We start from the raw sequence: 9,472 nt of genomic DNA on the forward strand, positions 1-9,472 counted from the left end.
TGCCCCCTCCATTCTAGGTGCTTTGCACCCACCAAACAGCTCCCCCAGGTTTCTCTCATCTCTGCTGCCTCTTCCCTGTGTGCCCCCCCATGCAGTGCTATCAGCATAAGACTGACCCAGCAGGTGCCCCACCTGTGCTTTTGGTTCTTCTGGTCATTGCCAATCACTTACTTGCTCACCAGCTGACAGGTGTCCTGGCTCCTGCAGATGAAAACAACTGTTTTGCTTTAAAAGGAGAACATTGGTCTGTAATAATGGTAGTGATGATGGCAATGTGACTTTAAATATATTGATTTGTTTCTCTCCTGGTATTTCCTCCTCTCTCTCTCACACAAACATATAATCCACTGTGTTCACTACCCAGAGTGTTGTGGCAGCAGTTCTCCAAGTGGCCCAGGAGAACGATCAGCCAGCACTCCGGGGAATCAGGAAAGAAAACCTTTATTCCACAGCGCTGCTAGTCCAGGGGATTCTGACCCAAAGCCTGAACTGCCAATGTGGGGAGGTTTTGATAATATCTATCTATCTACCTATCTAGAGAGAGAGAGATAGATCTCTTCTTGTGGCGGGCCCCTCGGGTGGGCTTTGTAGCTCCACCCAAGTCTGTTAGAATGGGGCTTATAAGATTACTGTTTAACTAAATACTGAACTAGGCTGCAAGCCACCAAAGTTGCCCCCCTAATGTCCTTCTCAAGAGAACAGCGTGGGAGAAACGCAGAACTTTGTTGCCTCTATAGGTGTGTGCCCATTGAGGAGAGTGTGTGTGGTGCCTCTTCGGGAAGCACTGGGAGAGAAGGAAATGATGGAAGCCCAGGGGCCGGGTTCCAGAACTCAAGGGTGGACATGAGACCCAGGAGAGGCAATAGCCAGATAGTGACCCAGACAGGAGGGGCCTTAGGTAGCCTTGCAGAGACCCCTGGACCCATCGTGGCTGGGGTGGGATGGAAGGATTCTTGTTCCCCCAGAAAAAGATGCTGGATGCGAAGGAGCCAGGCAGACGCATGTGGTGACCTTCACCCATGGACAGGTAGGTGCTGGAGGACAGTAATGACTGATGCAAGCCCCAGTGTGATGAATGAGGAGGTGGGGCCTCTGGGAGGGAATAAGGTCTAGATGAGGCCATGAGGGCGGAGCCCACAATGAGATTAACCCCTCTGAGAAGAGGAAGAGACGCAACCAGAAGACAGCCGTCTACAGTCAGGAAGAAAACTCTCACCAGCAACGGAATCGGCTGGCACCTTGGTCTTGGGCATCCCATCCTCCAGAACCATGAGGAAGAAATGCTGTTGTTTAAGCCACTCAGTCTGTGCTGATTTGTGACAGCAGCCACGCTGACAAGTGCCTCAGCGGAGAACCCTTTCAGACAGAACACACCCTTTCCCCACGGAGGCCTGACCTGCACAGTGTCTCTACAATCTCAACAAAATGGGGGCTTGGAGGCCCGGAGTCACTCCCTGTCACTCTAAGCCACTACAAATCACACACAAACCAAGTACAAGGCAGTGCCTGCTGCACACAGGACACGTGCCCTGGAGCTGTGCTGCGCAGAGAGTGGTGTGGGAGCAAAGCGGCTGATCTTGGTCCCGTGCTAGCGTAAAAACTGACGGACAGCACTGAACAGGAAACACTGCCCAGGGCACACCATCCTAATTAAAATCATTTGCCTCCTTTGACTAACAAAGACCGCAGCCAAGGAATCCATGTTGTGACCAACTCCAGGAGACCCACTGGCTACTTGGTGGCAAATGTACTTCATTGGTCCCCTGCCATCCTGAAAGGGCCAAAGGTTCATTCTGGCAAGGAATGAATTGCGGGTGTGTTTCCTGCCCAAGAGGGCCTCCGCTAGCTCCACACATCCTATCGAGTATGTAATCTACAGACACGGACCCCACATAACATTGCATTACACAGGGTCCTGTTTTACTGCAAAGCAGGAGCAGGAGAGTGCACGTGACCAAGGGACCCACCGGCTGTATCACGTACTACACCAGCCAGAAGCTGCTGGGCTCAGAGGGCATTAGAACTGCCCACTGAGGGCACAGCCAAGTGCCAGCTCAGAGGCAATAGTCTGCAAGCTCGGGGTGCCATCCTCAAGGTGGCATTCTAGACCTGGAATCAAAGACCTTTACATGGTGATGTGTCTCCAATCAGGAAAATACATGGATTTGGGAACAAAAGAGTGGAAACAGCAATGGCCCCACTTAACATCATCCCCAAGGACCCACTTGGGGAATTGTGCTTTCCATCCCCCAACTCTGCGCTCTGCAGGGTCAGAAGTCCTGCTCCCCAAAAGGGGGACACTGGTGCCAGAGGACGATAAGCCAAGGCTGTAGCCTGTGCACTTTGGGCTCTTGTTCCTGGAGACCAAGAGGCAAGGAGAGGAGCCCCTGTCTTGCCGGAGTAGCTGGTCTTGGTCGCCAGGAGGAGGTAGGGACAGGAGGGCCAGTTTCGCACTCAGGTGATCCCCAGTGGAATGGTAAAGGGCAGGTATAGAAACTCTGTAAAGGGCACGGGACCAGAAGCTCAGAGCCCTCGGGGATGAGGGCCTGCGTGATGCCACCAGGTGAGTCACTGACGTCGAAAGAGGTGCTAGCTGAGGGGGAGGGGATCTAGAATGGCTACTGGAGGAGGGAGATGAGGGCTGTAATTTGTCCCCCGAATGTTCCTCAGGAAGAGAAAACCACCAGCATCCTGAGAAAGTGGGTCTGAGTGGTGCAAGGGGTGGACTGTGGTAACTGTGAGGATGTGCTGGCCAGATCCCCGTCTAAGGAAGGACTCGTTGCTCTAACTGCTGTGAGAATGACAGTGGCAGCTTTCAGCTGTCATTCCCGTCACAGATTATATTTCTACAGGAAGACACTTGGAGTTCAGACCCTCGCAGGAGCGGCCTCATTCAGTGGGTGATGGAGACGGGGTATCAATGGGCCCTTTCAGCACAGAGCTCCCCTGGAGGTCGGCGGGGGCTGTCAGGTTGGCATCATGGCCAGTTCCCCCTCTGCTCACCCCTGTTTCCTCTGCCTCCCAACACACAGGCTGCACTCTCAATTCTGCCCCCGTTTGCTTCCTGGAGAACCCAAAATGGGGCAAGTCCCCGTTCTGCTGGAATGAGAAAAAATTAATCTCATTTCATGGGAGATAGCTCCTGCCCCTGCTGTAGCAGGGATGGTCCAATGTCCTCCCGATTTGTAATCCCCTTTTGCCTTTTAACAGCTGAGCCCTCTCTTCCACCAAGTCTGACAGGTCCCTAGCCACCCGCGGTAGAACTGGGTAGCTAGAAAATCCAAAACCAATGATCAGAAGTAATAAGAGATCTTAGAAAGATTATTGTCTATAAATCAATTGTATTCTTAAATACAAGCAGCATTTTAAAGAGTTAGAAAGTCAAATTACCAAAGCAATACTGTTTGAAATTAAACTTTAAAAAAATATATAAAGCTCCTAGTGTTAACCTAACAAAAGATGGACATTTGGTCCTCTATTCCGTTCCACTGACCTATGTGTTTCTCTCTCTGCCAGTGCCACGCAGCCTTGATGACTGCAGCTATATAGCAATTCTTGAAATTGGGTAGAATGTTTCCTCCCTCTGTATTTTGAGTTTTCAAAATTGTTTTAATTTTTGAAGTTCCTTTGCTTTTCCATATAAAATTTAGAATCATCTTGTCTATATCTTTAAAAAAATCTTGCTGGAATGTCGATAGGAATTGTGTTAAATTTTTATGTCAGTTTGAGGAGAACTGATATCTTCATTATGTTGAGTCAAGCCATAAACACAGCCTGTCTCTTTCATGTTTCAATGACTGTAAATGGTATTATATTTTTAATTCCAGTGTCCATGTGCTCATTGCTAGTACATAAAAATGCAATTAATTGTTGCATGTTTTTCTTGTATCCTATCACCTTGATGAACTCACTTATTAGTATTAGGTTTTTTGTAGATTTCTTGGAATTTTCTATGTAGAAAATCATGTCACCTGCAGAGAGAGGCAGTTTTATTTCTTCCTTTGCAACCTTTATGCCTTTTATTTCCTTTTCTTGCCTTATTGTACTGGATAGAACTTCCAGTAAGAATTTCTATAATGAGAGTGGTGAAAGCAGGCATTCTTTGCCTTATTCCCATTCTTAAGAAGAAATCGTGGTCTTTCACCATTAAATATAATGTTAGCCGTGTTTTTGTTTTAAAGATGCTCTTTATCAAATTGAGGAACATCCCGCCTATTTCTATTTTTCTGAAAATTTTTTATCATGAAGAAACACATTTCATCAAATGCTTTCTTGGATTGATTAATATGATTATGTGGTTTTTCCATGTTAATGTGATCTATTAGTACATTGAATTATTTTTTAATATTGAGCTTGAGTTGCATGTCTAGAATAAACCCACTTGTTCATGGTGTATAAGTTTTTATAAATTGTATTTGCCAATATTTTGTTTAAGATTTTTTGCATCTATATCCATAAAGGATAGTGGGGGGGGGGTTGTTTGCTTGTTTGTTTTTTACTATCTCTGTGTGATTTTTGTATCAGGGAAATTTAACTTCATAAAATGAATTAGTGTTCCCTCCTATTTCCTGGAAAAGATTGTATAGAATGAGTGAAAATTCTTTAAATGCTGATTTCCTGTTTAGTTGCTCTATCAACTGTTGAGAGAGGGATGTTCACATCTCTATGGTTGTAGATTTGCTTGCTCCATCAGTTTTTGTTCGCATATTTTGCATTTCTATATTTGGTGCATACCTATTTAGGTTTGTTGTATCTTCTTGGTGATTGACTGTGTAATGTCCCTCTGTCTCTGGTAACATTCCTTGCTCTGAAGTTTACTTTATCCTGCTTTCTTTTCATTAATGTTTGCTTAATATACCTTTTTCCATAAATTTACTTTCAACTTGCCTATATTGTTATATTTCTTATAGCAGCATATTTTTAACTCACTCTGCCAACCTGTCTTTTATTTGGTGTATTTAGACCAGTGGTCACCAACCGGTGGTCCGCGGACCACTGCTGATCCGTGAGGTCCAAAAAGTTGGCGACTGCTGATTTAGACTATTTACATTTTATGTAATTATTGATATGTTAGGGCTAAGTCTGCCAATTAATTTTTTGTTTTCTCTTTGTTCTGTTTTTTCATTTTTCTGTTTTTGTTTTCCTACCTTCTTGTACGTTACTTGAACATTTCTTAGAATTCCATTTTTATTTCTTTAGTTTATTTTTTTAGTTTGTCTCTATATAGCCTATTTATGTTATCTAATCGTCTAATGCAATCTAAGAGTAACATTATATGTACATAACTTATCACGGTCTACTAGTGACAAAATTTTACTATTTTGAGTGAAGTATAAGAACCTACTTCTCTTTATGTTTGTTTACTTTTCCAATTATAATGTAATATCTTAAATATGTCTTGTACATATACTTAGAACACATCAGACAGTGTTATAATTTTTATTTCAAATGTCAAACATAATTTAGAAAACTCAAGGTGAGAAGGAAAGCCTATTGTATTTAGCCATCCTTTCGCTTATCATGCTATCTCTCCCTTGCTGGTGTCCCCATGTTCTTTGTTTTATTTTTTCCTTTCTCTTTAGAGAACTTCCTTTGGCTATTATTTTAGAGTAGGTCTCCTGACATGACACATTATTTTCATTTTCCTTCATCTGAGAATGTCTGGATATCGTCTTCACTGCTGAAGGGTATTGCATTGGATGCAGGATTCTAGGTGGACAAGTCTTTCTTTCCACACTTGAAAAGTATTGTGTCCTTTCTTTCTGGCCTTGGTGGTTTCTAGTGAGACATTGTGACCTGGGTACAACGATAAGAAAGAGACCAATGGACATATAGAGTCTGGGGAAAGTCCATCAGTTGGGACATATAGTAAAGTGGAACTTCAGAGCAATAGGGAAGGATAATCTTTTCACTAAGTGGTGCTGTGACAACTGGGTGTCCGTATCAGAAAAAAATGAAATCAGATCCTTACCTCACATCATTATAAACATAGCAATAATAAATCCTGGCTGTATTATAGACCTCAATATGAAAGGCAAAACAATAAAGAATTTAAAATATAATTCATATGTATCTATATCTATATCTCTCTATCTATATCTATATCTATATCTATATCTATATCTATATCTATATCTATATCTATATATATTCTAGGCCTCAGTGTAGGGGAAACTTTCTTAACATGTTATAAAAAGTGACTACCATAAAGGAAATTATTGATAAATTTTGCTACATTAAAATTTAAAACTCCTATTAATCAGGATACTGTTTTTAAAAAGTAAAAAGCCAATGTGCAAGAAAATGTTTTTCCAATACATATAGCCAACAAAGGATTCAGATCCAGAATGTATAAAGAGCCTCTAGAAATGAATAAGGTATACAGTCAATAAAAATGTAGGTAAAGAATTTGAGCAAATTACAAAAGAAGAGAACCAAGTAGCCAATAAACTTTTGAAAAGTGCTCAGCATCATGAGCAATCAGGGAGAGAGGAACTAAAACCACGGTGTGGCTACCGCACCCTCATCAAGTAGACTCTAAGAAGTCTGAAGTGATGGGCAGTGATGGGAATTCCCACCCACAGCTGGTGGATGGGTATAAACTGACACAACCACTGGGGAGAACCATTGACAGTTTCCTAGGAAAGGTCAACATCTGCATTCTTTAAGACCCAGGACACAAGAGTGAATGCTCAGAAGCACCAGGTCATGTGTACAAACATTTTTCATATTAAAAACTGGAAAACAATTTAAATGTCCATCAAACTAAAATGGATAAATAAATTGTAGTAGACCCTACAGATGGAATGCTACACAGTAAAAAAGACTATGAACTCGAACTGCATGCAATACCATAGTTAATCCTAAAAATACTATATTGAACTAAAGAAACTAGAAGCAAAATTCTTATTGCATAGTTTCATTTATATAAACAGCAACAGGAGGTGAAATTGAATTTTAGTGTTTAGGGATGTATACTTGGGTGGTAAAAGCATACTAGTAAGAAGAAGCAAAGAAATTATTACCAAATATTTAGTGATTAGTCTTAGGGGAGAGGGAGGAATTGTGCAAGGGGCATGCACATAGTAAGCAGGGAGGCTATGAGGTGCTGGCAACATTTGATTGCTTCACCTAGTTGGTGGTTTTGTGGATGTTTACTTTAGAACAATTTGTTAAATTGTGCGGGGTGGGGGGGGGGCAGAACTGAGGAAGGAGTCAATTTATCCAGGTGGTGGTCGAACAGACCTATGCTTTCATTAGAGGCAGCCTGGTTAGGGATTAAGTGTATTGGCCTCTGGACCAATCAACTTGGATTTGAATTCTCTAGCTCTGATACCTACTACTTGCTGTGTGACCTTGTACAATTTGCTTAACCTCTCTGTGCCTTGGTCGTCTTATCTGGGATTATAATGCTACCTAATGTAAGCTTATTAGCACTTAAACATGCAGTAAACTGTACAGGAGCTTTGCTAGTAAACATTCATACATTCATTCAACACGAAATTCCTTGTGTGCTTGTGGTAGGCTGGGCCCTTCAATATGCCCTCACAGGCCAGGAGACTTGGGCCACGGTGCACACAGAGCTCTCAGAACTGGGGCTTCATCTTAGAGTCAATGTGGCTATGTTCCACTGAAATCCAGATCAGATTGCGAGCCTGGGCCAGGCTGAGCCCACTAGCTGGCAGGGGCTCCCAGGATGGGCATTCCTGCAGGGCCAGGAAGCCAGGCAGGCCTTCCCCAGCTGCCTGTTTCTTCCGGGGGCATGGGGGCTCGGTGGTCTGGCACCAGAACCCAGGCGGCCCCTCCTACTTCAGGGCTCCGCAGAGGAGACGGAGGTCAGGCTGTGAGAAAAGAGGAGCCTGGGGAGTGGAGGAGCTGGGGGTCCTGGGCGCCTTTTATCCCGTCCACAGAAGGAGTGGAAACAGAAGTGTGGGGGTGGGGTGAACAAAAAGGAGCCAAAAGCAGAGAATGAGGCCAGTCCAGCCAAGTGCTTTTTGTGGGTCTTAATTAAGCCTGGAGGCCCCATTGTTCCTTTCAGAGTGAAACATATGTTCAGGGCCTGGCGAGGTTTGGGACTGAAATTTCAATGGTGCCGGGTCCTGTGGTCGCCACGGGCGGTGGGGGGCTGGGGAGGCTCTTCCCAAGCCCAACAAGAAACCACAGTCTCCTTCGCGGGAGGAGGAAATGAAACAACTAGAACGGGTAGCAGAGCCCCTGCCCACCCCTGGGTGGGAAAATGAGCAGGCCGTGTGGCCCTCGGCGAGCCCCGCTTTCCCAGGCGCTCCATTCAGGTCATCGACGGGCGCCCATACCTGCTACCACATGAGCAGGGGCCACCCAACGGCCGACAGCCCTCCAGCAAAGGGCGTGAGCTCCAGGCAAGTCGAGCCTCCAATGCTTGTTCTGCTGTCCACCTTGGGCAAGTGACTCAGTGACTCTGAACCTGTTTTCTCGCCTGTAAAGTGGGGGTGATGACGTCCATCCCATGCATCTGCCGTGGGAATTGAGGAGGCGGATCCCCGTGGAGCCCTCTGCACACGGCGCCTCACGCGTGTTTGCTGTTAGCAGCCGCCATGGTCATGACCAGTGGACCTTCCCCTCCTGGAGCCCTGGTGGTGACAGGGAAGGCACACAAGCCCGTGAGCACGCTCAGAGCAGAGTGAAGAAAGGACCACAGCACAGAATGGCCAACGGCCTGCAGAACAACACGCCCAAGTCTTACTGCGACGACTGCGACACACACCTCACCCAGGACTCTCCATCTGCGAGGAAGACACGCTGCAGTGGTAGGAAACACAACGAGAATGTGAAGGACGCCGTCAGGCTCAGAGCCTGATTGACAGGACAACCACAGCATTTCAGCAAGGAGAGACGCCGCCTACTCCATCCTCTGCTTGCCTCCCACAGGGGCACGGATCCCTGAGTCTTCCGGGTCCTCCTCCCCTGGTGTGAGGCCAACACACCAACCGAGGGGCCCTCCCCTGATGCCAATGATGGGTCCTCCTCCTCTTGAGATGATGCCAGTGGGACCTGCTCCTGGAGTGCGGCCGCCTATGGGAGGGCACATGCCCAGGGTGCCTGGGCCCCCAGTGATGAGACCTCCTGCCCGTCCCAGGTGGTGCCCACTCGGCCAGGAATGAGGAGCCCTTTCTGTCAGTTTATATTACTTGTTCGGCTGCAGGAAATCATGGTGCTATGACTCTGGGTGTTTCTAACAGCATGACAAGGAAGACTCCCTCCCTCTTCCTATCAAAGGGAGGATGGTTTTGGAGGGAAGTAGTGGGACAAAAAAAAAAAGCAATTTTCATTTGTATGATGAAAAGTGAAAATAAAATTGTCAACTTGTTTAGTTAAAAAAGAAAAGGACCTCCGCACAGTCCATCCGGGCTGCAGACACTCAGATGAAGAGAGGGCTCTGTAGATGGAAGGGTTGAAGGTCATGCAAAACCCGAGTAAGTCCAGGGTGGGGTGG

At 45.6% G+C, this 9,472-nt stretch overlaps 1 pseudogene; it reads left to right on the top strand.

Moving 5' to 3' along the window:
• Positions 1-8,683: 8,683 nt before the first annotated feature.
• On the top strand, positions 8,684-9,199 carry LOC102417958 (annotated as a pseudogene).
• Positions 9,200-9,472: the final 273 nt, after the last annotated feature.

Source organism: Myotis lucifugus, unplaced genomic scaffold (genome assembly GCF_000147115.1).
Source record: "Myotis lucifugus unplaced genomic scaffold, Myoluc2.0 scaffold_292, whole genome shotgun sequence".
Taxonomy (NCBI): Eukaryota; Metazoa; Chordata; class Mammalia; order Chiroptera; family Vespertilionidae; genus Myotis; species Myotis lucifugus.